The sequence below is a fragment of the Ceratotherium simum genome, chromosome 20 (assembly GCF_057802395.1).
Source record: "Ceratotherium simum simum isolate JZ-2026a chromosome 20, ASM5780239v1, whole genome shotgun sequence".
Lineage (NCBI taxonomy): Eukaryota > Metazoa > Chordata > Mammalia > Perissodactyla > Rhinocerotidae > Ceratotherium > Ceratotherium simum.
In genome coordinates, this window is record NC_141919.1 from 7,850,865 (window position 1) to 7,878,299 (window position 27,435).

Sequence of the window (27,435 nt, forward strand, 5' to 3'; positions counted from 1 at the left end):
CAGTGGAACACTATGTAGTAATAAAAGAAATAAACAATTGATACACACTACATCTTGGATGGACCTCAATCTCAACACATCAAATACTGTATGATTTCATTCATATAATGTTCTTCAAATGGCAAAATTATAGAGATGAAGAGCAGATTAGTAGTTGGCAGAGATTAGCTATGGTATGGGAGAGGGGATGGTTATAATCATAAAAAGGTAGCATGAGAGAAATCTTTGTGGTGATAAAAAAAAGTTTTTTTAAAAGTACATGTAAAAACCAAAAACAATCTCATAACATTTTCTTTTTAAAAAGGCAAGCCAGAGATGGAGAAAAAAAAGTTTGCAAAACATATAGTCAATAAAGGTCTGAACTTCTACAGTAAGACCAAAAACCCAAAGAACTAAATGGGCTAAAGATTTGATCAGACACTTCATTAAAGGAGAATGCAAATGGTTAAAAAGCACATGAAAAGAGGTTCAACATCATTAGTCACCAGGGAAAAGCAAATTAAAACTCAATAAAATACAACTAGACACCAACTAGAATGGTTAAAAATAATAAAACTTACCAAACCAAATGTTGGTAACCAACGAGCAATGAGGACTCTCAGACATTGCTTATGGGCAGGAAAAATAGTAGAGCCAACTTGGAAACATTTGGCAGTTTCTTCTACAGTTATATATACACTTCCGCGAAGACCCAGCAAGCCCACTCCTAGGTATTTACACAAGAGAAATGAAAACGTGTCAACACAAAGACTTGTATGTGAATGTTCACAGCAGCTTCATTCATAATCACCCCAAACCGAAAAAAACCTACGTGTCTACTAACCGAAAGGATAACAAACTGTGGTTTATGCACGCAAAGGAACACGACTCAGGACAGAAAGAATAAGCTAGTGATACACACATGCACGAGTCTCAAAAGCATTCTGCTGAGTGAAAGAAGCCAGACAAGAGAGAGAATATACATTATGATTCCACTGACATGAAAGTTGAGAAAAGGGAAAACTACTGCAATGGAAAGCAGACCAGTGATTGCTCTGAGGGGTCTGAGAGGTAGGGATGGAGGGAGGAGACTCACTGCAAAGGATAGAAGGATCTTTCTGGGATGATGGAAATATTCCAAATCATGATTTTGATGATGGTCATCTACTGTTAATTCTTCAAAACTCACTCACATGTACACTGAAAAGTGCTGAGTTTTATTTTCTGTTAAATACACCTCAACAAAAGTGATTAACAGTTAAAAAAGAAAAACAGAATTTGCAGTCTAAAGGGAGTCACATGGTAAGGTCTGCTCACCCCGGAGACGAGGTGGCTGTAGCTCTCCAGCATCGTCACGTCTCTGTACAGGGTCCTCTGTGCAGAGTCCACCTGCCACCACTCCTCCCGGTGAACTCCACAGTCACGTCCGTGAACGACACTGACACCCGTAACAGCACATTTCTAATCAACTTGAGGGTCCAGAGTCAGTGACACGGAGAATACCTTTGGAAACTATGTCTTACTATGTTTACTGTTCAGGATTCAAAACAAAATGCTATAAAGGATGACTATCACAGGGCCCTAATTCTGTCTTATGCTTTGGGGATTCTTACATAATTAGTAAAAAAAAAAATATATTCTCAAGTTCTGATTTATATATATTTATTTTTAATTTACAAACATATAATGTCACTTAATATAATGAGAAAGCTCAATGCCTTATTCTTTATTTTCTTTAGGTAAAGTTATTATAAATGGGATTCCTGTATACCTTTCCCATACACCAATGGATTATGCTGAGCACTCTGTGGAGTATACACACCCCAGCCTGGAGATCTCTGCTGGGGTAACAGGGAACCAATAAGAAATACATGTAAGCCTGGGGAGGTATGACACACCACCAGATTTATATTTCAGGAGCAATGCTCTAGAACAGGGTTTCTTCAATATGGCACTACTGACACTGTGGACCAGATGATGCTATTTTTGTGGAAGACTGTCCTATGTATTTTAAGATGTTTATCAGTATCTTTGTCCTCTATTGATTAGATGCCAGTAGTATCCCCAGTTGTGACAATCAAAAATATCTCCAAATGTCTCCTGGGGAGCAAAATCGACCCTAGTTAGGAACCATTACTCTATATGAATAGTGGACAATATCTTAAGCAGCAAAACAGAAGACCTAATTCAAGAGATGACCTATACTAAGGCAAAGTAACAAAGATAAAGAATGGGAAACCAATCCTTATAGGAAACAAAATCTGGTCATTATTTTCTTGTGCAGCTATACACAGAGATGCTGCACAAGCAACTGGGTGGATGCCGAGGCCATACACAGAGACTGGAAGAAAAAAAGGAGAGTCAGAGGCTGGGTCACAGTGAGGCAGATGTTTTTCGTTTGCATCCAAAACGCCTGTGGAACCTACAGATGGAATTATTTATTTCACCATTGGTTTCGTGATTTTGGAACAGAGAAGGAGGTCTAAAACAAAATTAAGGATTTAGGAGACATTAGTCATTAAGATGGTAACTGAAGTCATCAGAGAAAAAGGGCTGGCTCAGAAAGGACATAGAATCTGAGGAGAGAAAAGGACCAAGCACAGAATTGAAGGGAATAACAAAATTGAAGAGGTAGGTAGAAAAAGAAGAGGCCATGAAGTCTGAGGAAAAATTTCTAAATGGTGGAAAGAGACAGCAGAAAGATTCGAGTACTGGAAATTAAGAGAGGAGAGAATCAGAAGCATAAATGACTCCTCTAGTTCAAGAGAACACACTGAGCACACGCAGGAGTCCCTGCCTCCAAAAACACACTCAGGTGAAATACAAAACCTGTTATAAAAGTATGACAAAAAAAGATTGCAGAGAAAAGTCCCAGCAGAAGGCCCGAAAATTTGGACAAATTTTGGGAGACAGAAGGTAAGACAATATTAGATAAGAATGACAGGACACTGTAGCCCACAATCTAATGCTAACAGAGAAGTGACTGGAAGGAGCAGGGCGCTGATGAGAGCCCAGAAAGACGTCCAAGCTTCAACTGAACAAGACCTGAAACAAAGTATGTGGTGGGAAGAACGATGAACAGAGTCAACTTCCTATTTGAATACAGGTGACATCATTCAAATGACTGAGGAAAAGCTGGACACTAATGTCACAGGGATAGCTCGCTAGAGGCCACCTGGGAAAAGATAGTTCTCTCTCTCACACCACAGAGCAGGATAAAATTAAAATGCTTTCAAGATTTATGTAAAAAATAAAATCACATTCCAGAAGACTACACAGAACAACGATTTTACAACGTTAGAGTGGGCAATACCCAACTCTGACTGAAAATCCAGGAATCAGAAAAGAAAAAATTGCTAAATTTGACAACATAAAAATCAAATGCCTTTCTAACAACAACAAAAAAATCATGAGCAAGGCAAAAATTCAAAAACCTGTACCAATTTTTCTGCAATTTACATCACAGAAAAACGGCTGTAAAGGTATACTGGATACAGTCATTAAAATCAGCACAGCAACAGGAAAATGGGTAAGGGATAAAGAGTTTAACAGAAAAGAAATATAGATGAATTACAAACAAAAAACGATGTTCCACCTCACTCAAGAGAAGAGAAAAAAGGTTGTAAAACTAAACTGAGAGATCATTTTAAAATCATATTGGTAAAAGTTCAAAGTGTGACGCATGCTCTATCTGCAAGGTTGTGGGGAGGAAACGCACTCTCAGACTGTTGGCTCTACCTTCAATACACCCACAATCTGACCGCTTCAAAGTAACTAACACTCTATGATGATCATTTCTTGCTAGGATTACAGAAATGGACTCTTATATTGTTCCTGCTTCCACCACTGCCCCCCAGAGTCTATCTTCAAACAGTAGACAAGAGTTATTTTATTAACTGTAAGTCAAAACTATCCTTTTGACTCAGAAGGATAAAAACCAAAACCCTCAAAACCCTCCATATCACCTAACTAAATGGAGAGAGATATTGTGTTCATGAATTGGAAGACTCCTATAATCATACGATCTCCCCAAATTGATCTATACTACAGATTCTATAGATTCTGTGCAATCAAAACCGAAATCTCAGCAGGCTTTTTTGAGATACACAAGCTGACTTTTGAAACTTTCTATAAAGAAACAAAGACTTAGAATATCCAAGACAATTTTACAAAAGAACAAAGTTGGAAAACCTGCATTACCTGATTTCAAAACTTACTGTAAAGAGACACTCATCAGGACAGCGTGGTATCAGCAAAAGGACTAACACAGATCATCAGAAGTAAACAGAGTCCAAAACAGACCCATACATACACTGCTGGTTGATTTCCCACAGAGGTGCCAAGATAATTCAAGGGAGAAAGGACAGTCCTGTCAGCAAATGGTGCTGACAGGTGGCTGTGCAAAGCTGGAGAGCACAAGCATGGCAAGGACATGTTCCTCTACTCCCAATATCTAGAGTCCGCTGCCAGCACAAAATATGAAGACCCTCTGACCCTAAACTGCTGGTTTCAGATTGGGCCAACCAGAACATATTCTGTCCTTTTCTGATTAGCAGGCTTTATACTAAAATAAAATTTAAAAGCTGATCAAAACAGGAAATTATTGATATAACAGATAAAAGACTGAAATCCAAATAGTATCAATCAGTTCATGAAAATACATTGAAAAACATAAATGAAAATGATTAATTTTCTAGGAAAATGTAACGACAAAAGTTATATTAAAGAAAATACACATCCAGTATAGGCTTATGACTAATAAATTAATTCAATAATCAAAATCTTCACACAAAAAGTCTTTATAAGGCCCAAATTTATAGGTGAGTTTCACAAAATCTACATGTAACACAATTTTCTCATCTAAATTATTAGAGAAGCAAAGGAGCAGGCAAGTGTCCCATTTCCTTTTATGAGACTGTGCCCTTGATACCATAATTGGACAGAGAAACAGAAAGTATAGTCTAATCCAACTTGTGGATACAGAAATAAAAATCTTAAATATAGTATTAGCAAAAAGCCCTAGGAAAATATGTAAGAAGCAACTTACTATACTTAGCAAATAGGGTCTATACAGGAATTCAAGTTCATATTAGAAAATCCATTATATTGTTTACAGTACTTATAGATTAAAGGAAATAAGCTATAGCTTTATTCTAATAGACGCACAAAAGGTAATCAATATAATTCAACGCACATTCATGACTAACATGAAATCTTAGCAAACTGGTACCTGGAGGGAACCTACTTACCCTGACAAGGTTATCTACCAAAAGCTGACAGCAAACATCACAGTTAAAAGTAAAACAGGGTTTATTTTCCCTCAAGATTGACTTGATCTATTTCTATTTCTCCTTCGCCATTTAATGCATGGATCCTTCTAAACCTTGTAAATCCATTACAATATAAAGTGGGGAATGAATAAAGAGCTCACCTGAGGGATGTTCATTTCCTATGGCTCCTGGAAGAGTGTAGAGAACTGTGGTTCAGCTGGGGGACAGAAAGAAGACAGGGATCCTGAGATTTGGCCTGCCTTACAGCTCCTAGATTTAACTCCCCAAATCTCAGCACCCCAGTCGGGGATCATCCTCCCCATAGGCATGGGCCCTCTGGGCCTTGAAAAGGCGCGAGAAGGTCATGTACAAGTGGCACCATCTATCTTTGTATGACTCTGAAATGACCACGGGGCTTAAATCGGCAGGTTTTTACTGAGTGAACAGAAATTTTTCTCGATTGATTTAACAATAATGCATGTGTCCTTCTGACTAACACAAAAACAGAAAAAACAACAAATCAGTTGAACTAAAGTACATCAAGGGATAAGCTACTATTCTTTCATTAAAATTAACTTAGCAGAAAAATACTCAGTATGCATCATTTATCTGTTTTTCTCAGTAATATCTACCCCCTGGTATAGACAATCCACAGAAAGCCTAGTAAAAGAGAAGGGATGCTTAAAGGCAGGAATTTTTAATTGTTTCAGCTGTGATGTATTTCTCAAAAGGCCCTTTTGATAAGATGCTTTTGGTGACTTACCTGTGAGAAAGTGAACTGCACTGTGTTCCTTCTGACTCTGTCACAAACAAACTGGGTTTCCCTGGACAAGTCACTGAAACTTTCAGGCCCAATGTCTTTAAAGTTTTCAAAAAAAGAAGTAGACGACCTTGGAAAACCCTTCACGTATCATCAGGCTGGGATCCTGTGAGGTCAGGACAACGTCACTAGTGTCACACGTGGTGATGGACACCTGTGACAGCAGCGCAGCATCTGTAAACAGTGGGGGACATTTAAGGGGACTGGAGACAGAACTTCCTCCCTCTGCCTGGTTATCCCTGACCCCTGGACCTTGCCCTCACAAGCTCTTCAACAAAGCAGCCTTCCCTGAGCAGCCTGCCCCTGGGCCACCCCAGCTCTCCCTGCTCTTCTCAAGGACGGCCCAAACTCCCCACTGTCACAGTGTGGTGGCTCCCTAAGGTAGATTCTGAATTGCTTCTGACCTTGCAAATCTAGGATCTGCTCCTTTCTGGGCTCTTCTGTCTCTGCTCCGAAGCTCTAGACAAGGGTCTAAGGTCAAAGGGGTGCTCTCTCCTAGGTAAGACTCCTGTTCACAGAGGGCCCCTACTTCCTACCTCATAAGGGTTGCTTTGTTTTAAGGCAACTGAGATGTGGGTCTGAGAAACAAATTCATTTTAGGGGCAAAAACCTGACTCTTGGAATTCAATATATCAGACTCAAAAGACAGATAGCCTGTCAATGCAGAAAGGGCTACCAATCTCTGCCTGATCCAAGGGACCTGAAGAGACACTAGAAATCCCAGGATACATGTGACACATGGTAGGGTTCCACCTACATTCACTTTCCCTTATATCCCTGGGGATTTGGGGACAGGCCACTTTCCTAAGTGCTCTGAAGCCTGCAATGCCAGTTTTATATTACCTTAAGCCATCCAAGGGAAAAACAGTGTCTTCTAACTGTAAGAGCAACTCTCATTGAGCACTTAGTACCTGACACTTGTCTAAATACTTTACAAGGGATGACTTAGATCTAAATTGCGAAACAACGCTGCAAAACTGTCAATATTAATATCATTTTCAGATGAGAACCCTGACTCTTACCCAGGTTCCTTCTGTCGCCCCTGCCTGCAGGTGACAGAGCTGGAATTTACCTGGGGCCTTTCAAGCTCCAGAGCTCGGGCTCCACCGCAGACCCGGGGTCACCGTCATTGTTATAAGCGCACTCCTCACCCCCACCTCCCGCCACCGACTTGGGCTTTTCTGGGGTCTGGCTGCAGCTGGGGCCCGGCACACAGTCCCCACACACCCAGGGCCGCCCCGGGCACCTGCTCCTGACTGAGCTCAGCCCCACATGCGCCCCAGGAGCCCCAGGGCCGGGGTCGCCCCCCGGCCTGCCCCTGCCCAGGGCTCGCCCGGGCGCACACACCAGCAGCGCCAGGGGCGGAGTGTGGGGAGATGGGGGTCCCAAAGACTTCCTGCTCTGGTCCCTACGCACAGTCGCCCCCCTCCCAGCTGGTCCCCCGCACTCTCACCTGAAGTGCGCACCCTTTACTTTCCTAGTAGACCCACAGGTTCCCAATCCGCTTCCCAGGAGTCCACATGAGAACAACGAGGACACGGCTACCGTTGCACATGCGCAGAAGGAGCCTAGGATCCCCTTCCCAGAGTGCCGCGCGGTGAACAACACAGATTTAGACCACGTTTCCCATAGACCTCCGCGTGCACTTTGGAAGTCATTCTTCTGGTGTTTTAGAAAGCTGGAGGATGATGTTCTTAAAAGTCATCTGCCCAGGTTCTTTCTGAGCCCTAAGAGGTTAAGGGTTAAACTTGAACTCTACCACCAGATGAAAAGGATGGTCGGTCGTCTATTGGCTCCTGATTGAAATAGCATTTTTTCTGTAAGTCATTTGGAGACAATTGGAGACACTTGAATATGGATTGGATATTGAAAATATTAAGATGACTGTTGCTTAGGTGAAGTGTTAAAAAAATTTGGAGTTAAGTAAGAAAATTGATTTTGTAAAAAAACAGTCGTGACAACTGAAGTATTTAAGGATTGACATTATATAGTTGTAAAATTATAATTTTATCATTTTTCAACCTGGGACCTCCACCCTTTTACACCCTCCAGATCCACCAACCCTTGAGCCCTGTCCTGGCACCTGATAAATAAATGGCAAGCAATAGGAGATATTGGAGTATATGAGGAAGCCATTTGGTATAAAACTAGTTCGGCCTGACCTTGTTTTTTCCAAAAGGGCCTGTGGCCTTTGAGCATATCTGCTTTAAGCATTTACTATGTCAAAAAGACAAGAACAAATGTCCTTAAGATAAAGTAACTTCCCCCACATCAGCATTTCCTTAAGGATAAGCATCTCTCTCTCTAGGCTAGGGATTGATTGCTGACCTGCTGTGACCACCTAGCTGGAGACCACAGACCTGCTCTCTACTGTGTTCATCAATTGCTGTGTGAATCGCTGTGCTGGCTAGGCAGGCTAGGCAATCTTGTGACTGTTATACAAGGGACATTCCAATCATATGAGATACATGCTCTTTGACGATATATAACCACTCTGTACACGCCACTTCTTTGATGACCTTCCTTCCTTGGGGAAGGAAGGCCCTGGGCTATATGGTCCTCAAATTTGGCTCATAATAAACTCACCCCAATTTTGATTTATAGGTTGACTATGGATTATTTGTGTTGACATTTCTTGGCATAGTCAGCAGGGTTTCAGAGAAATCCACCAGAGACCACCTGGAATCTATACTGAACCGCATTCAGTGCCAATAGGGGCCTGTTGAGCACCCTCGGATCACTGTATTCTTTAGGTAACCCTGGTGAGCTCTCCTGAAACCTGGATCTCCTTATTTTAAGTCGATGGTCCAGAGTTTATATGAGCTATTTCAAGTCTTAAGACTAGGTGTGTTAAGGGGGTACCAGTACATACCCTAGGTAAGAGGAACCTAGGGGGGAATTCCTAGGAAAGAGAAACCTAGGGGGAATTTCCTAGGCCAGGGAAGCTTAGGGGGACCTTTTAGAGTGAATGGGGCAGGCTGACCTTTTTAATTTGGCTTTAAATTGGAAAGAATTGTGTTTATAAAGTCTGAACAAACTGCTTGATAGAGAAATGAGAGACTGAATGTGTTCAGCTCCAAAGAAAAGGGACATTGTTCCTCCCGGCCAAAAGGCCTTCTCAGGTGACTGAGAATCTCGGTGGGAGTGTCAGAGGCAACCCTCATGACGTGTAGTGGTCCCATAGGGAACTCCACTAACGTTCACGTTAATCAATTAAAGGCTTGTCTGGGGAAGTGCTTACGAGGGTTCGTCACCCACAAGCTCCAAGGCCCCATGGTGGTCTCAGATGGCTGGTGGGAAAAACCATGGCACATAAGAGAGTGATTACAACCTTTTTTTTAGGGAGTGACACTCATAAGCAGCACACTTCTGACCCACTGCACTGTCCCTAGAAATTGTTCAGACTTTATAACAAAATGAAACTAAAAGAAAAGTGGGAAATTGAGCTTCTACAAGCCGGATAAGTTCCCAAATGGCCAGCTTCCCCTCTGAACTCTGGAGACTTGCGCAAGTGCTTAACAAAAGGAAATATCTAGCCCATCTCAGATTCCTAAGACTGAAAGAAAAGAAATGGGAAAAGAAGCTTTTGCAGACACAAACTGCTAAAATTTTTAAAACAGAGGCTATAAAATCTTTATTGCATCTGTCTGTTGTTTATGTGTGTGTCTCTGTGTATGTTTTATGTGTGTGATATTTTCCTCCAGATGGTATGGCTAAAATTAAGAGCTCTGTTTAATTGGCTTAAAGTAAGTGCTTACAAAATTTCTAAGATTTCTAAATGCAACTAATCCAAATGTCTTTCAAGTTAACATGATATGAAATAATCTTTGGTAAATAAAAGCTTAATTAAGTTTGTTGGTTTGACTAAAATAGGCATGTCCTCAGAGTTATCAGCACTGGATATGATGCAGACATGCCACCTTTATTATACATTTATTGGTCAAATAAGCTGATGTTATCTTTATTACAAAACTGGCTAACAAAAATAATAACTTAAAATAATAGCAGGCTAGGCAATCTCGTGACTATTGTAAAAGGGACATTCCAATCATATGTGATACATGCTCTTTGATGGTATATAACCACTCTGTACACGCCACTTCTTTGATGACCTTCCTTCCTTGGGGAAGGAAGGCCCTGGGCTATATGGTCCTCAAATTTGGCTCATAATAAACTCACCCCAATTTTGATTTATAGACTGGTTATGGATTATTTGTGTCAACACACCCCTAGGGCCCAGTGTGGAGGTTCTACTGGGGGTGGAGACAGGTGCTCCAGGTGTAGATGTTTATAGGAAAGCTATTGGTTTTTATACATTAACATTGTTCCTTGCTGAATTCTTTTATTGTTTCAACAATTTTTTTCAAGATTTATTTTGTTTTCCTTTCTTCTTCATTTTTTTATTGATGTCATAATAGTTTATAACATTGCAAACTTTTAGTTATACATTATTTTTTGCCAGTCACCATATAAATGTGTCCCTTCACCCCTTGTGCCCACCCCCCAACCCCCTTCCCCCTGGTAACCACCAAACTGTTCTCTCTGTCTGTGTGTTAGTTTATCTTCCACATATGTGTGAAATCATGTGGTGTTTGTCTTTCTCTGTCTGGCTTATTTCACTTAATGTAACACCCTCCAGGTCCATCCATGTTGTTACAAATGGGATGATTTTTTTTTATGGATGAGTAGTATTCCATTTTATATATATATATATACCACATCTTCTTTATCCAATCATCAGTCAAGGGACACTTAGGTTGCTTCCACTTCTTGGCTAGAGTGAATAATGCTGTGATGAACATAGGGGTGCATAAGCCTCTTTGGATTATTGATTTCAGGTTCTTTGGGTAGATACCCAGTAGTGGGGTAGCTGAATCATAAGGTATTTCTATTTTTAATTTTTTGAGGAATCTCCATACTGTTTTCCATAGAGGCTGCACCAGTTTGCATTCCCACCAGCAGTGAATGAGGGTTCCCGTTTCTCTACCACCTCTTCAACGTTTGTTATCTTAGTGATTATAGCCATTCTAATGGGTGTAAGGTGATATCTTAGTGTTCTTTTGATTTGCATTTCCCTGATGATTAGTGATGTTGAACATCTTTTCAGTGCCTATGGGGCCATCTGTATATCTTCCTTGGAAAAATGTCTGTTCATATCCTCGGCCCATTTTTTGATCTGGTGGTTTGTTTTTTTGTTGTTCAGTTGTGTGAGTTCTTTATATATTATAGAAATTAGCCCTTTGTCAGATCTATTATTTACAAATATTTTCTCCCAGCTGGTGGGTTGTCTTTTCATTTTGATTCTGTTTTCATTTGCCTTGCAGAAGCTCTTTAGTCTGATATTTATTTTTTCTTTTGTTTCCCTTGTCCATATAGACATGGAATTCAAAAAGATCCCTCTATGACCAATGTCAAAGAGTGTACTGCCTATATTTTCTTCCAGGAGTTTTGTAGTTTCAGGTCTTACCTTCACATCTTTGATCCATTTTGAGTTAATTTTTCTGTATGGTGAAAGAAGATGGTCTACTTTCATTCTTTTGCATGTGGCTGTCCAGTTTTCCCAGCACCATTTATTGGAGAGACTTTCCTTTCTCCATTGTATGTTCTTAGCTCCTTTGTCGAAGGTTATCTGTCCATAGATGTGTGGTTTTATTTCTGGGCTTTGAATTATGTTCCATTGGTCTGTGTGTCTGTTTTTGTACCAGTACCATGCTGTTTTAATTATTATAGCTTCAGAGTATATTTTGAAGTCAGGGATTGTGATGCCTCCAGCTTTGTTCTTTTTTCTCAGGATTGTTTTAGCTATTTGGAGTCTTTTGTTGCCCCATATGAATTTTAGCATTCTTTATTCTATTTCCATGAAGAATGTCACTGGGATTCTGATTGGGATTGCATTGAATCTGTAGATTGCTTTAGGTAGTATGGACATTTTAACTATGTTTATTCTTCTGATCTGTGTACATGGGATGTCGCTCCATTTCTCTATCTCATCATCATTTTCTTTCAACAATTTTCATTGTATAGGTCTTTCACCTCCTTGGTTAAATATATTCCTAGATATTTTATTCTTTTTATCGCAATTGTAAATGGGATTTTCTTCTTGAGTTCTTTTTCTGTTAGTTCATTATTAGAATATAGAAATGCAACTGATTTTTGTAAGTTGATTTTGTACCCTGCAACTTTGCTGTAGTTGTTGATTATTTCTAATAGTTTTCCAACGGATTCTTTAGGGTTTTCTATATATAAAACCATGTCATCTGCAAATAGTGAGAATTTCACTTCTTTGTTACCTATTTGGATTCCTTTTAGTCCTTTTTCTTGCCTAATTGCTCTGGCCAAAACCTCCAGTACTATGTTGAACAGGAGTGGTGAGAGTGGGCAGCCCTGCCTCGTTTCTGTTCTCAGAGGAATGGCTTTCAGTCTTTCCCCATTGAGTATGATGTTGGCTGTGGGTTTGTCATAAATAGCTTTTATTATGTTGAGGTACTTTCCTTCTATTCCCATTTTGTTGAGAGTTTTTATCATAAATGGATGTTGTATCTTGTCAAATGCCTTCTCTGCGTCTATTGAGATGATCATGTGGTTTTTATTCTTTGTTTTGTTGATGTGCTGTATCACGTTGATTGATTTGCGCATATTGAACCATCCCTGCATCCCTGGTATAAATCCCACTTGATCATGGTGTATGATCTTTTTAATGTATTGTTGTATTCGGTTTGCCAATATTTTGTTGAGGATTTTTGCATCTATGTTCTTCAGCGATATCGGCCTGTAATTTTCTTTCTTTGTATTGTTTTTGTCTGGCTTTGGTATCAGGGTGATGTTGGCCTCGTAGAATGATTTAGGAAGTGTTCCATCTTCCTCTATTTTTTGGAATAGTTTGAGAAGGATGGGTATTAAATCTTCTTTGAATGTTTGGTAAAATTCACCGGAGAAGCCATCTGGTCCTGGACTTTTATTTTTTGGGAGGTTTTTGATTACTATTTCAATCTCTTTACTGGTCTATTCAGATTCTACATTTCTTCTTGGTTCAGTTTTGGGAGGTTGTATGAGTCTAAGAATTTATCCATTTCTTCTAGATTGTCCAATTTGTTGGCATATAATTTCTCATAGTATTCTCTTATAATCCTCTGTATTTCCGTGGTATCCATTGTAATTTCTCCTCTTTCATTTCTAATTTTATTTACTTGAGCCTTTTCTCTTTTTTTCTTAGTAAGCCTGGCTAAGGGTTTGTTGATTTTGTTTATCTTCTCGAAGAACCAACTCTTTGTTTCATTAATCCTTTCTACTGTTTTTTCGGTCTCAATTTCATTTATTTCTGCTCTGATTTTTATTATTTCTCTCCTTCTGCTGACTCTGGGCTTTGTTCTTCTTTTTCTAGTTCTGTTAGGTGTAATTTAAGGTTGCTTATTTGGGCTTTCTCTTGTTTGTTAAGGTGGGCTTGTATCGCTGTGCGTTTCCCTCTCAGGACTGCTTTTGCTGCATCCCATATGGTTTGGTATGGCATATTTTCATTTTCGTTTGTTTCCAGATAGTTTTTGATTTCTCCTTTAATTTCATCAATGATCCATTGGTTGTTCAGTAGCATGTTGTTTAATCTCCACATTTTTGTCACTTTCCCAGGTTTTTTTTTTCATGGTTCATTTCCAGTTTCGTAGCATTAGGGTCTGAAAAGATGCTTGTTATGATTTCAATCTTCTTAAATTTATTGAGGCTTGCTTTGTTTCCCAACATATGGTCTATCCTTGAGAATGTTCCATGAGCACTTGAGAAGAATGTGTAGTCAGCTGTTTTTGGATGAAGTGCTCTGTATATGTCTACTAGGTCCATCTCATCCAGTTTTTCATTTAAGTCTACTATTTCTTTATTGACTTTTTGTCTGGATTATATATCCATTGATGTAAGTGGGGTATTAAGATCCCCTACTATTATTGTGTTGTTGTTAATGTCTCCTTTTAGGTTTGTTAATAGTTGCTTTATGTACATTGGTGCTCCTATGTTGGGTGCATATATATTTATAAGTGATATGTCTTCTTGGTGGAGTGTCCCTTTTATTATTATATATTTCCCTTCTTTGTCCTTCTTAACCTGTTTTATCTTGAAGTCTACTTTGTCTGATATGAGTATGGCAACACCTGCTTTCTTTTGTTTGCCATTAGCTTGGAGTATTGTCTTCCATCCTCTCACTCTGAGCCTGTGCTTGTCGTTAGTGCTGAGATGTGTTTCCGTGTTTCCTGGAGGCAGCATATTGTTGGGTCTTGCTTTTTAATCCATCATGCCACTCTGTATCTTTTGATTGGAGAGTTCAATCCATTTACATTTAGGGTAATTATTGATATATGAGGGCTTAATGTTGCTGTTTTGTCACTTATTTTCTGGTTCTTTTGCGTTTCCTTTGTTTCTTGTCCCATTTGTTTTGGACTGCCAATTCAGTTTGGTTGTTCTGTCTTATGACTCTTCTAGTTTTCTCTTTGTTTATCATATGTGATTTTGTTTTGATTATTTGCTTTTAGTGGTTACCTTGAGGTTTGTGTAAAAAATCTTGTGTATGAGATAGTCCATTATCTGATGGCCTCCTATTTCCTTATACTAAGTCAATTCAATCACTTTCCTCTTCCCCTTCTAAGTCGTTCTTGTTATACCTTATTCTATCTTGTATTGTGGCTGTGCGTTTACAGTGATGAGGTTAAATTTATTTTTGGTGAATTCCTTCCTTTCATCTTTGATTTTAGTATTTAAGTGGTTGCTAACCTATTCCGGTAAAGATCTACTATTTTTCTGAGTTTATCTACCTATTTTTCTCCTTGCTCCAAGCTTTGTATTCCCTTTCTCTTCTTTTTTTCCAGGCCTGAGGGCCTTCTTGAGTATTTCTTGTAGTGGGGGTCTCGTGGCCATGAACTCCCTTAGCTTTTGTTTATCTGGGAGAGTTACTATTTATCCATCATATTTGAAGGATATTTTTGCTGGATAGAGTATTCTTGGCTGAAAGTTTTTGTCTTTCAGTATTTTGAATATATCATTCCAGTCTCTCCTAGCCTGTAAAGTTTCTGTTGAGAAATCTGCTGAAAGCCTGATGGGAGTTCCTTTGTACGTTAGTTTTTGTTTTTGTCTAGCTGCCCTTAATATTGTTTCTTAGTCATTGACTCTGGCTAGCCTTACCACTAGGTGTCGTGGAGAGGGCCTTTGCCTGTTGACATAGTAGGTGACATATTGGCTTTGCTTACTGGTATTTCTTGCTCCTTCCCCAGATTTGGGAAATTCTCAGCTATTATTTCCTTGAATAGGCTCTCTGATCCTCTTTCCCTCTCTTCTCCCTCAGGAATACCTATAATTCTTATGTTACATTTCCTAATAGAGTCAGATATTTCTCAGAGACTTTCTTCATTTCTTTTTAGTCTTAGTTCTCTCTCCTCTTCCATCTGGAGCATATCTGTATTCCTATCCTCTAAAATGCTAATTCTTTCCTCCATATTGTCAGCTCTGTTCTTTAAAGATTCCAGATTCTCCTTTATCTCCTCCATTGTGCTCTTCATCTCCATCAGCACTGATTGGTTTTTCTTTATGATTTCAATCTCTTTTGTGAAGAAGCTCCTAATCTCACTGAATTGTTTGTCTGTGTTGTCTCGTATTTCATTGAGTGTTTTTATGATAGCTATTTTGAAATCTCTGTCGTTTAGGTTATGGATTTCTGTGTCTTCAGGGTTGGTTTCTGGGTGCTTGTCATTTTCCTTCTGGTCTGGTGATTTCATGTATCTTTGCATTGTGGGTTCTGTGTTGGCTTTGTTTTTCCTCATCCTGGAAATCTCTGGTTGCAATTTCCACCCGCCGCCACTGTGTGGTGGTAAAGGGCTGTGTAATCTGAGCCCCCCGCACTCTGCCGCAGTTTTTCCGCTGTGCTCCACAGGTCGGATTGCTTGGTCTGGTCTGGTGGGCTGAGCTGCAGGGTCTGGTTTGCGGGGAGGGGGGGGCTCTCTCTTTTGCCCTCTGGGTCCCTGGCATGGGGGGCTTCTCGTTCGCCCCTCGTTATCCGCTCGCTGGGGTGCTCAGATGTTGATGGTGCCCTGTAGGAGTTCTGAGTCCTCTGTGTGGGAGTTTCCCACTGGCTGAGAGAGCGGGAAGAGCTACAGTTTCCCCGCAGAGGGCCGCCCCTCCCCCCTGTCTGGGAGCCACAGGGACTGGGATCGCTGATCTGATGGGGAGGGAGAGGAGTGCTTCTTACCTCTCCCCACTTCCTCCGGGGGCCCAGCACGATCCACTCTCACATGTGCAGCAGTGTGGATCTTTCTGATCTTGCTTTTCACTGTCTGGGATTCTGTTGTTGGTCTGTGACTGTTCCCTTTGTTGTATCTTGTTGGGGGAAGAGTTCACGGGAAAGCTCACTCCGCCATGATGCTCTGTGTTTTGTTTTTTTTCTTTCTGGATTAGACCTTGCAATTTTCCTCCAGCATAGCTGGTTTTTTTATTCTCATTATGGGCCTGGAGTCAGTAAAGGAGGTTGTACAGACAGGCCCTGAGGAGAGTGTGCATCCCCTTTCAGGGGTGAGTTATAGTAGGATCACCCCTTAGGATTTGGAGAGAGAGAAAAGTGAGAGAACCACTGTCAGAAGTCAGTTAATCTTCACTTCTTTTTCTCAGCTCCTCACAAGCAGTGACTTTTAGTAAACTTTAAAGGCCTTAAAATTGCAGAGAGTGTTCCAGGTACAAGGTACTTGAACTATCTGGTAAGTCTCAAAGGCCTAATTTGCCAAGCAAAGTGTACAGAGCAGAGAATATCTGTTCTGAACAAGTGGTAGATATTTGACCATATTCCTCTCCTCTGATAATAACTTTTGGCTTCCTGGATGCTTGGTAAATCCACCTAAGTGGAGGAATACAATTTCTTCACCCTGATCTTGACCTCACACTGAGTCCATCCTAGTAGGGATTGGGGGAGAAGATGTACTTACCTGGCATCCATCCTCATATGGGTAGTGATCATTTTATAAAAGATTCAGGAGCATAATGTCCCTCTTGAAGATATTCTTGTATTCAAACCTTATCTTAATGAGTACTTGAGTTACTTTCCCTCTATTGAGAGCCCAAATATATTGGATCACTTTTAAACAGTCCAGACACCTCCATCTGGGAACTATCCCTCTCGATTTCTGTCACTATAGATTAGTTTCATCTTTTCTAGAGTTTCATGCAAAAGGAATAATACAGTGCATACTCTTTTGTGTGGCTTTTTGTTTTTCATTCTGGATAATGATTTTGAGATTCATCCTATCGTTGAGTACCAGCAATGCAGGAACAGCCTCACACAGGGAGAAACAACTGCTTATGAGATCAAAGGGTACTCGTTATGCCCAATGAGTTTAGGCTATATCAGAATCCAAAGACATGCACTCATTCCAATTTCCAAGTTCCCAGACTTTCCCAATAAATGTCCCAAATTTCATCTAGCATACCTTCTCATATTGTGGATCCAATGGTTATAATATTTTGAAGAAATAGTGGTCCCAAACTTCCCAAAGTTAATGAAAAATTATTAATTTACACATACAAGAAGCTTAATGAATCCTAAGTAGGATAAATACAAAGAGATTTATACCTAGGCACACCATAGTCAAACTGTTAAAAGCCTCACACAAAAAGAAAATCTTAAAAGAAGAGAAAGACAACTTAATATGTACAGGAGAGCATCAATATAAATAATGTTTGCTTCTCATCAGAGGAAATGGCCTGTAGAAAGCAGTGGGATGACTGCTTTCACCACTGAAGAAACCAATGGCCAGCGTGGCCACTGCAAACTCCCTGCAGATTTGACTGGTTTTCACCCCACAGGTACATATTCACTTTTGCTTATGCCAGCTGCCTGACCCTCCCCCTTGCTTCCCATTCCCACTGGTGCCTGGGACCCATGCTGGTAGCCAGTTCAGGCCTGTACAGCTGCATGAGTGCAAAATGCTAGTCTGGACCCCTGTGGCTGACCCCCACCAACACTCATGCATTTGGGGCTAGCCCCTCAATCTGTGCACTTGCCCACCATCAACATCCATTGCCTGTATGCAGCCATAGCAAGATCTTACAGCCAAAGAAAAGAGAGGGAGAAGGGGTAGAAATCTTTTTGAAAGAAATAATGGCTGAGAACTTCCCAAACCTCAGGGAGAGGTTTGGACATCTCTGTTCATGAAGCTAATAGGAAACCTCAAAATTTCAATCCAAAATGATTTTCTCCAAGACATTTTATAATAAAACTGTCTAAATCAGACAAAGAGAGAATTCTAAAAGCAGCAAGAGAAAAAAATTTGTATCATACAATGTAGCCTCTGTTAGGTTATCAGCAAATTTCTCAGCAGATACCTTGCAGGTCAGAAGAGAGTGGAATGGTATATTCCAAGTGCTGAAAGAAAGAAAAATGCCAGCCAAGAATATTTTACCCAGCAAAGCTGTCCTTCAGAAGTGAAGGAGAGAAAAAGACTTTGCCTAATAAACAAAAGCTGAGGGAATTCACCACCACTAGATCTGCCTTACAAGAAATGCTGAAAGGAGTTCTTCAAACTGAAACAAAAGGAGTTTAACTAGTACATGAAAACATATGAAAATATGTAATTCACTGGCGAATGTAAATATATAGTCTTATTCAGAATACTCTAATAATGTAATATGGTGTTGTGTTAACCAGCTAACACTAGTATAAAGGTTAAAAAACAAAAGTATTGAAAATAGCTATAGCCACAACAATTTGTTAATGGATATGCAATATAAAAAGATGTAAATTATGACATTAAAACATAATATGTGAGGGGAAGGGAGTAAAAAAGTAGAATTTTTGTATACAATTAAAGTTAAGTTGTTAACAACTTAAAACAGACTGTTATATCTGTAAGATGTTTCAAGTAATCCACAGAATAACCACAAAACAATAACCTATTTTGTAGACAAACACAAGATACAGAGAAGGGAATCAAGTACACCATAATAGAATATCATTAATTCACAAAGAGAGCAACAGAGGAAGAAGGGAAGAAAGGAACTACAAAACAGCCAGAAAACAATGACCAAGATGGCAAGAGTAAGTCCTTACCTATCAATAATTACTTTACACGTAAATGGATTAATTTCTCAAATCTAAATGCATAGAGTGCTGACAGGGTAAAAAAAAAATAGACCCAATTATATGCTGCCCACCAGAGACTCACTGCAACTTCAAGGATACACGTGGGCTCAAGTGAAGACATGGGAAAAGATTCTATGACAAGTGCAAACTAAAAGAGAGCAGAGGTAGCCATACTTATATCAGCCAAAATAGATTTTAAGTCAAAAACTCTTACAAGAGATAAAGAAGATCACTATATAAGTTTAAAAGGGTCAATTCATCAAGATGATATAACAATTGGAAATATATATGTACACATAATTGGAGCACCTAAATATATTAAGCAAATACTAACACATACAAAGGGAGTAGTAGACAACAATGCAGTAATAGTAGGAGACTTCATTACTCCACTTTCAATAATGGATAGATCATCCAGACAGAAAATCAATAAGGAAACACTGGACTTGAACTATACCTTAGACCCAATGGACTTAACAGACATACAGAACATTCCATCCAATAGCAACAGAACACACATTCTTCTCAAGCACACATGGAATATTCTCCACAAGAGATCATATTTTAGTTCACAAATCTCAGCAAATTTATAAACATTGAAATCATTACAAGTATCTTTTCTGACAACAATGGTATGAAACTAGATATCAATAACAAGAGGAAAGCTGGAAATTTCACAAATACATGGAAATCAAACAACACGCTCCTGAACAACCAATGGATCTAAGATGAAATCAAAGGAAAATAAAGAAAATCTTGAAACAAATGAAAATGGAAACAAAAATACCAAACCTTATGGGATGCAGCAAAAGCAGTGTTAAGAGGGAAGTTTATAGTGACAAATGATTACATTAAGAAAAAGAAAGATCTCAAATAAGCAACTTAACGTTACACCTGAAGGAACTAGAAAAATAAGGACTACCTAAACCCAAGTTAGCAGATGGGAGAAAATAACAAAGATCAGAGCAGAAATAAATGAAATAGAGAATAGAAAAATAATAGAAAACATCAATGAAACTAAGAGTTGGTTTTCTTGAAAAGATAAACAAAATTGACAAAACCAGCTTTTTTCTAGAAAAAAGAGAGAAGACTCATGTAAATAAATTAGAAATGAAAGAGGAAACATCACAACTGATACCACAGAAATACAAAGGATCATAAGAGAGTACTAGGAACAATTATATGTCAACAAATTGAACAACCTACAAGAAATGGGTAAATTTCTGGAAACATACAACCTACTATATCTGTGTCATGAAGAAATACAAAATCTGAGCAGACCAGTAATGAGTAAGGAGATTGAATCAGTAATCAAAAACCTTCCAACAGGGCCGGCCCCGTGGCTTAGCAGTTAAGTGCGCGCGCTCCGCTACTGGCGGCCCAGGTTCGGATCCCGGGCACGCACTGACGCACCGCTTCTCCGGCCATGCTGAGGCCGCGTCCCACATACAGCAACTAGAAGGATGTGCAACTGTGACATACAACTATCTACTGGGGCTTTGGGGAAAAAAAAAAGGAGGAGGATTGGCAATAGATGTTAGCTCAGAGCCGGTCTTCCTCAGCAAAAAGAGGAGGATTAGCACGGATGTTAGCTCAGGGCTGATCTTCCTCCCCCCCAAAAAAAAACAACCTTCCAACAAAGAAAAGCCCAGGACCAGATGACTTCACAGTTGAATTAACCAAACATGTAAAGAAGTATTAGTGCCAATTCTTCTCAAACTCTTCCAGAAAACTGAAGAGGAGGGACAATCCTAAACTCATTTTACGATGCCAGCATTATTCTGATACCAAAGCTAGATAAGGACACTGCAAGAAAACAAAATTACAGGCCAATATCCTTAATGAATATAGATGTAAAAATTCTCAACAAAACACTGGAAAACTGAATTCAATAGCACATTAAGAGGATCATACATCATAATCAAGTGGCATTTATTTCTGGAATGTAAGGGTGGTTCAACATATGCAAATCAATAAATGTGATACATCACATTAATAGAATGAAAGACAAAAATCATACGATCATCTGAATAAATGCAGAAAATGCATTTGACAAAATTCAACATCCTTTCATGATAAAAACTCTCGACAAATTGGGTAAAGAAGGAACAAACCTCAACATAATGAAGACCATATATGACAAGCCCACAGCTAACGTCATACTCAATAGTGAAAGGTTGAAAGTTTTTTCTCTAAGATCAGGAACAAGACTAGGGTGCCCTCTATCACCACTCCTATTCAACATTGTACTGGAAGTCCTCACCAGAGCAAATAGGCAAGAAAAAGAAAGAAAAGTCATTTGAATTGGAAAGAAAGAAGTAAAATTGTCTCTGTTTGCTGATAACATAATCTTGTATGTAGAAAATCCTAAAAACTCCACCAAAAAACTGTTAGAACTAGTAAACAAATTCAATGAAGTTACAGGATACAAAATCAATGTACAAAAATGGGTTGCATTTCTGTATAGTAATAATGAACTATCTGAAAAAGAAATAAAGAAAACAATCCCATTTACAATAGCATCAAAAACAATAAAATACTTAGGAATAAATTTATCCAAGGAAGTGAAAGATCTATAATGAAAACTATAAAACAGTGATGAAAGAAATTGAACAAGACACAAGTAAATGGAATGATATTCTCTTCACTGAAACATCACTTGCCAAGGTCACCAATGACTTCCTTATAGCTCAACCTAAGGGACACCTTTCTTTCTTTGTCTTGGCCTCACAGCAGCTATAGATGATGATAACTTACTCTTGGAAACATTCTCTTTACTAAATTTTCGTAACTTAATAGTTTGTGGTTTTCCTCCTGTGTATATTCAATTGTAATACATTGTCTTGGATTTTACAAAGTTACCCAAAACTCAACACTCCCAGACTGAACTAGCCATTTTTCTCTGCAGATACTTTTCCTCCTATGTCCTCTTTCAAAATGAGTGCCTCCCATTTGCATGGATGCTTAAGCTCCTTCACCTCACATAATTTCCATTTTGTTGTTGTTGTTATGGGGAGAACTTTAAAGCTCTACTCTCACAGCAACTTTCAAGTATACAACACAGTATTGTTAACTACAGTCACCATGTGTACATTAGCTCTCCGGAATTTATTCATCTTATAACTGAAAGTTTAAATGCTTTGACCTACATCTTCCCATTTCCCCACCTCTCTGTACCTGGCAACCACCATTCCACTCTCTGTTTCTATGAGTTCAATGTTTTTAGCTTCCACATATAACCGAGATCATAGAGTATTTGTCTTTCTCTGTATGACTTATCTCACTTAGTATAATTCCCTTAAGGGCCATCCATGTTGTCACAAATGGCAGAATTTCCTTCTTTTTTATGGCTAAATAATATTCTATCGTATATATATGTGTGTGTGTGTGCACGCATATATATATACCACGTTTTCTTTAGCCATTTATCCATTGATTGACACTTAGGTTGTTTCCATGTTTTGGCTCTTGTGAATAGTGCTGCAATGAACATGGGAGTGCAGATAGCTCTTCGAGATGGTGATTTCATCTTCTTTGGATATATACTCAGAAGTAGGATTATTGGATCATATGTTAGTTCTATTTTTAATTTTTTGAGGAACTTCCATACTGTTTTCTATAATGGCTGCACGAGTTTACATTCTCACCAACAGTACACCAGAGTTCCCTTTTCTCTACATCCTTTCCAACATTTGTTATCTCTTCTTTTTTTGAGAACGACCATTCTAATAGGTGTGAGATGATATCTCATTGTGGTTTTGATTTGCATTTCCCTGATAATAAATGATATCAAGCACCTTTTTATGTACTTGCTGGCTATTTGTATGTCTTATTGGGAAAAATGTCTATTCAGATCTATCTGAAAAATTAACATGGTGAAAAGAAATGACATCCTAGTAGCAACAAGAACACCCAGATCTTGGTTTCTAATACCACTCTCCAATAAAAGCAAACAGGGCTGCTTGGAGAAATGTCTGATTCTATGACTGGGACAGAAACATACATGATGAGCCTGGAACATTTTGCCATACCAGGATGTAAGAAAATGAGAGGAAAAAACACTCCCCCATGCCAGAAACCCACAATGATGAGGGTATGTCACAGGGACACAAGAGCCTAGTGAAAGAGCTCCCAATGGCCAAAACTGGAACAATGTGAGCAACAAAATAAAGTAGTATTGGGTTGTAACCCAAAGCGTAAGTAAATATCCATGAGTCTATACTGATATAAATAAATGAGTAAATTAATAAACAGGGGAGAATGGACAAATTTTCTCATGTAGAAGAATTCCAAATACTTATGTACATATTCCACCCTAAAGGAAGTGGAGCCTCTCTCTCCACTCCTTAAGTGTGGCTTGCACACAATGACTTCCTTCCAAAGAGTGCAGAATGCAAAGGGGGGAAAATAAAAAGTAACTTCACAGCAGAGAAACCTAACACGTACTATTTCAGCCAGGTGATCAAGATCATAAATCATGTCAATAGTATGATATGAAGTGAAGAAAATGATACTTTACCTCTGTGATCTTTTTCTCAGAAATCCATAACCCTCGCTTACTCATGAGAAAAACATCAGACAAATTCCAGTAGGGGGACATCCTACAATATACGTGACTAGTACTCCTCAAAACTGTCAAGGTCACCAAAAACAAGGAAAGTCTGAGAAACTATCACAGCCAAGAGGAGCCTGAGGAGATGTGACAACTAAATGTAATGTAGTATCCTGCATGGGATCCTGGAACAGAAAAAGGACATTAGGTAGAAACTAAGGAAATCTAAATAAACTATGGACTTCAGTTTACTAAAATAATGACTAATAGTAACTAATAATTGGTCAATATTGATTCGTTAATTATAACAGTTGTACCAAACTAATGTAAGATGTTAACGATGGAGAAACTGGGTCTGGGATATAAATTCTCTGTACTATCCTCTCAATTTTTTTTTGTAAATCTAAAACTGTTATAGAAAATAAAATCTATTAATTAAAAAAAATTAAAATTATCCCAAACCTGGGACAGAACTGTTTGCGTGATATAATTCACAGCCTCCTTCTGGAAAGAAATGAACAGTACAGGTGGGATGTTTAATTGATTTTCTGATAAACTTTAATGTGATATAGACTTGTTCTGGGAAACTAGTTCCTTACTCAGCCAGTAACTGTCAGTCAAGAGTCTAGTGACCTTTATGTAACCAGACATTCCCTTTTTCGGGGATATCTAGTATAACACTGTTTATCTTAATCATTCTCTTTTCTTAAAAGTTTTCCTAATCAAAAATGAAAATTTAAATTGTCATAGTAGGGGCTTTCTCATAAGATTTTGGAATCTGCTCATTATCTAATTATCTAAAAAGTTGTTTTCAAACTTGTAAATCTCAGACTTGCCTGATTTAGAGACATTATGATGAATTGTTTTCACCAGCTATTGCCAGTTCCTCTTCTTTTCTCCGCTTTCTCACATTGTAAAAATAAGACAACAAAAACAATTTAGAATAGTGGAAGGAAATTAAAAAAAAAAAAAGCAGTCTTGGATTTCTTCCCTTGAGTTGGAGAAAATAAAGCATCTGTTGAAGAATTTCTCTCTAGGAAATATAATATCCTCCTCATAGTCATGGAGCCTTGGAAAATAACTGTAAGCTCCCTTTTGAAAAATTAGGCCTTACTCTATGAATGAGAATGAAGGAAAAGGATTTTTAAAATTGCCTTTTAGACTTATTGGAAAGGAATCTGGAGGATTCCTCTAAAGTCGTGGTTTCTTTATGGAGCAAGGAGAAGGGACTGAAAGTTACTCTCAGCAAAGCCTGATCGTCTTGCTTCTCTGCTGGAAGTTACGTGGGGAGTGGGTGTCACTGGTCAGGATGCTGATCTTGGTGACTGATATGGTCTAAGAGGCAAAGAACCCAACATACCTAAGGAGAGAGCAGGGTTCCTGTGTGAGCCTTAGCCATGGACAGTCTCTCCTAGTAATGTATATGGGCTGGGCAGTGTTTGGGACTCTTCTGGGTGAGACTAAAGCCATGAGTCTCCGGCTTATTAAACAAGCATTAATCCAGAAACCTGAACTGTTTTCACTAAAGATAGAACAAGACAAAGAACTCCCCAACCACTCAGGAATGGCATCATTTTATGAGCTGAAGATGAATGAAGCTAGAACAGGGTAGAGAGCTTGTTCAGTGGTTTGGTTGGGTTGGCAGTGTAGGGTCTGGTAGTCAAGACTAGACCCTCAGTGAGGACCCCAGTTCAAAGGAGCTATCGAATTGTCTTCCAGTCATTCTGTCATTTTTTAAAATGTATTTTCTTCTCATTTTTAATACCGAAATTTTATTTCCTAAAGATTTACAGACATTATCAAATATTTAGAAAACACACAAGAAAATTAAAGTCACCAGATATCTTACCACCAGCCTAATGTTTTTGCAGCATAATATACTTTAGGACTGTGCCCTCTGGTTTTTGTGTATGGCCTCACAGTGACCTTTGAGTCAGGTTTTATAATCGTCACCTTTCCAATGAGAACACTGTCCACCCAGAAGGGATAGATGCTCCTCTGTGTGCCCCAGCCCCTTCTCTTCTCTCACCATCGCACTGTCAGCAGTGACTATCCATCTCTGTGTCTGCTTTCACAGCAAAGCAGCATAGATTTTGAACAGAGGATATCCAGGTCTGTCCGTGTGACCTTTTCGACCTATCATTCCTGCCCTAGTGCCATAAAGCTGGTGCCATATAAAAATGACCCCCATTGCCCATCCCCTCCATCCTAAATCATTTGCCCCAGTCATCTCTGTGACTGAGGTGAAACTGAAACTGAAACTGAGACTTTTTGGCTGCTGTCCCTGAAACTTGTTTTCTTGTCTACAACCTTTCATCAATAATATGATGTACAGTGCTGTTTCTTTGGCTCTGACTTCTGGTTGCCCTCCTCCATTCTAATTGGTCATCAGCCCTAACTTGGTCTTATAGATTTTGGCCATTCTAAATCTAGCCTATACTCAGGACCCTATATCTTCTCACAAGCCTCATGGTCATAGCATTCCAGATTACTCAAGCTCTGTGAATAGAATAGACTCATGGGAGTGACATGATGAAATCAGTAGATTAAAAGGGTTATTCTGTGTGATGGGAACAGAGATGGAAGGTGGAGAGAGAGATTTATCCAGCTTGACAATGCCCTACAGGTTGTCAGTCCAACCATTCTGTCCGGTACCTGGTACGTGGTTATAGTGTTCAAAGTATGCATATGGGATGAGTTCTGCTCCAAACATTCCTCTCGCTTTTCTGCCTCTCTTTTACCTTTCACCTCTCACATGAAATCCTTTTTCCTCTCTTCTGCATCCATTCAGATTTTTTTTTTTTAACCCCTCAAGGTCCTGTTATAACTTGATCCATCTCTAGGTCTCATCCCAAGAACACTTATTGTTATGAGCCTATCTTCTTAGCAGTGCAGGGCTTGTCCCCTGATGTCATTTGTTGTTTTATTTAGCTGTTCCATATCCATGGCATTATTGTTAGAGCCCCTAGGAGAGTGACTTTTCTATCCTCCTCCTTCCCCATCTATTCTTTTCAGGGACTAGAAGTGGGCCTTTCACAAGTTGATGTTCACTGCATGCTTGTTGATAGATTGAAACTTACTGCAGTAATTTGAGTGTGAGCGGTGGTGGCTTGGATTAGGGTTGAGGTTGTAGGTATGATACTAAAGGGATTCCACTGGGAAAAAGTTCAGAGTCTGCTTCTGGGATGATGGGCTCAGGGCTGTCAATTAACACCCAGACTGTGGATTCTTTCCTGGTGAGGCCATCCCTCAGTCTGCTTCAGTCAAGAAGGCCTTTTGGATGAATTCTGGAAACCAATGTATTAACCACAAAGGCCACGTACCATGTGTTTTTACGGACACTGCACCTCAAGAGAGAACAGAAGGGCTGCAGAAATGCCAGATGTGAGAATGAAACGATTGGGGATTTTCCCTTCCTTCCACCCTCCCTTTCTCTCTCTCCGCTTTCCTTCCTTCACAGGTGCTTCTGTGACTGTATCTCCCTAAAGTGTAAACAATGCTCCTTAGACATCAATGAGAGCACGGGAATTTAAAAAAATCAAATTGTTTTCTTTAAAGGGCGCAGTTTTTAAGTAGTTAAATTGCTTTGTAGTATATAAAAAACAAATATGTAATATTTGTAATATACACAAATAGAATGACTTATTCAGCCTCCTGTTTTTCTTGTGAATTACACCAGATTTCATTTAATTATGTGGAAATTACATAATAAATG

The 27,435-nt window shown here is 39.2% G+C and overlaps 1 long non-coding RNA gene across 7 annotated transcripts in view; it reads right to left on the reverse strand.

Moving 5' to 3' along the window:
* The window catches only part of LOC147914345 (uncharacterized), a 50,790-nt gene extending 43,203 nt beyond the window's left edge, over nucleotides 1–7,587 (reverse strand). For all 7 annotated transcript variants that reach the window (XR_015555350.1, XR_015555349.1, XR_015555348.1 and 4 more), the window contains exons 1-4: nucleotides 7,523–7,587; nucleotides 6,013–6,243; nucleotides 5,411–5,466; nucleotides 561–706 (exon numbers count right to left, since the gene is read on the reverse strand). This is a non-coding gene — a long non-coding RNA (uncharacterized LOC147914345). The remainder of the gene's footprint in view (nucleotides 1–560; nucleotides 707–5,410; nucleotides 5,467–6,012; nucleotides 6,244–7,522) is intronic.
* Between the last annotated feature and the right edge of the window lie 19,848 nt (nucleotides 7,588–27,435).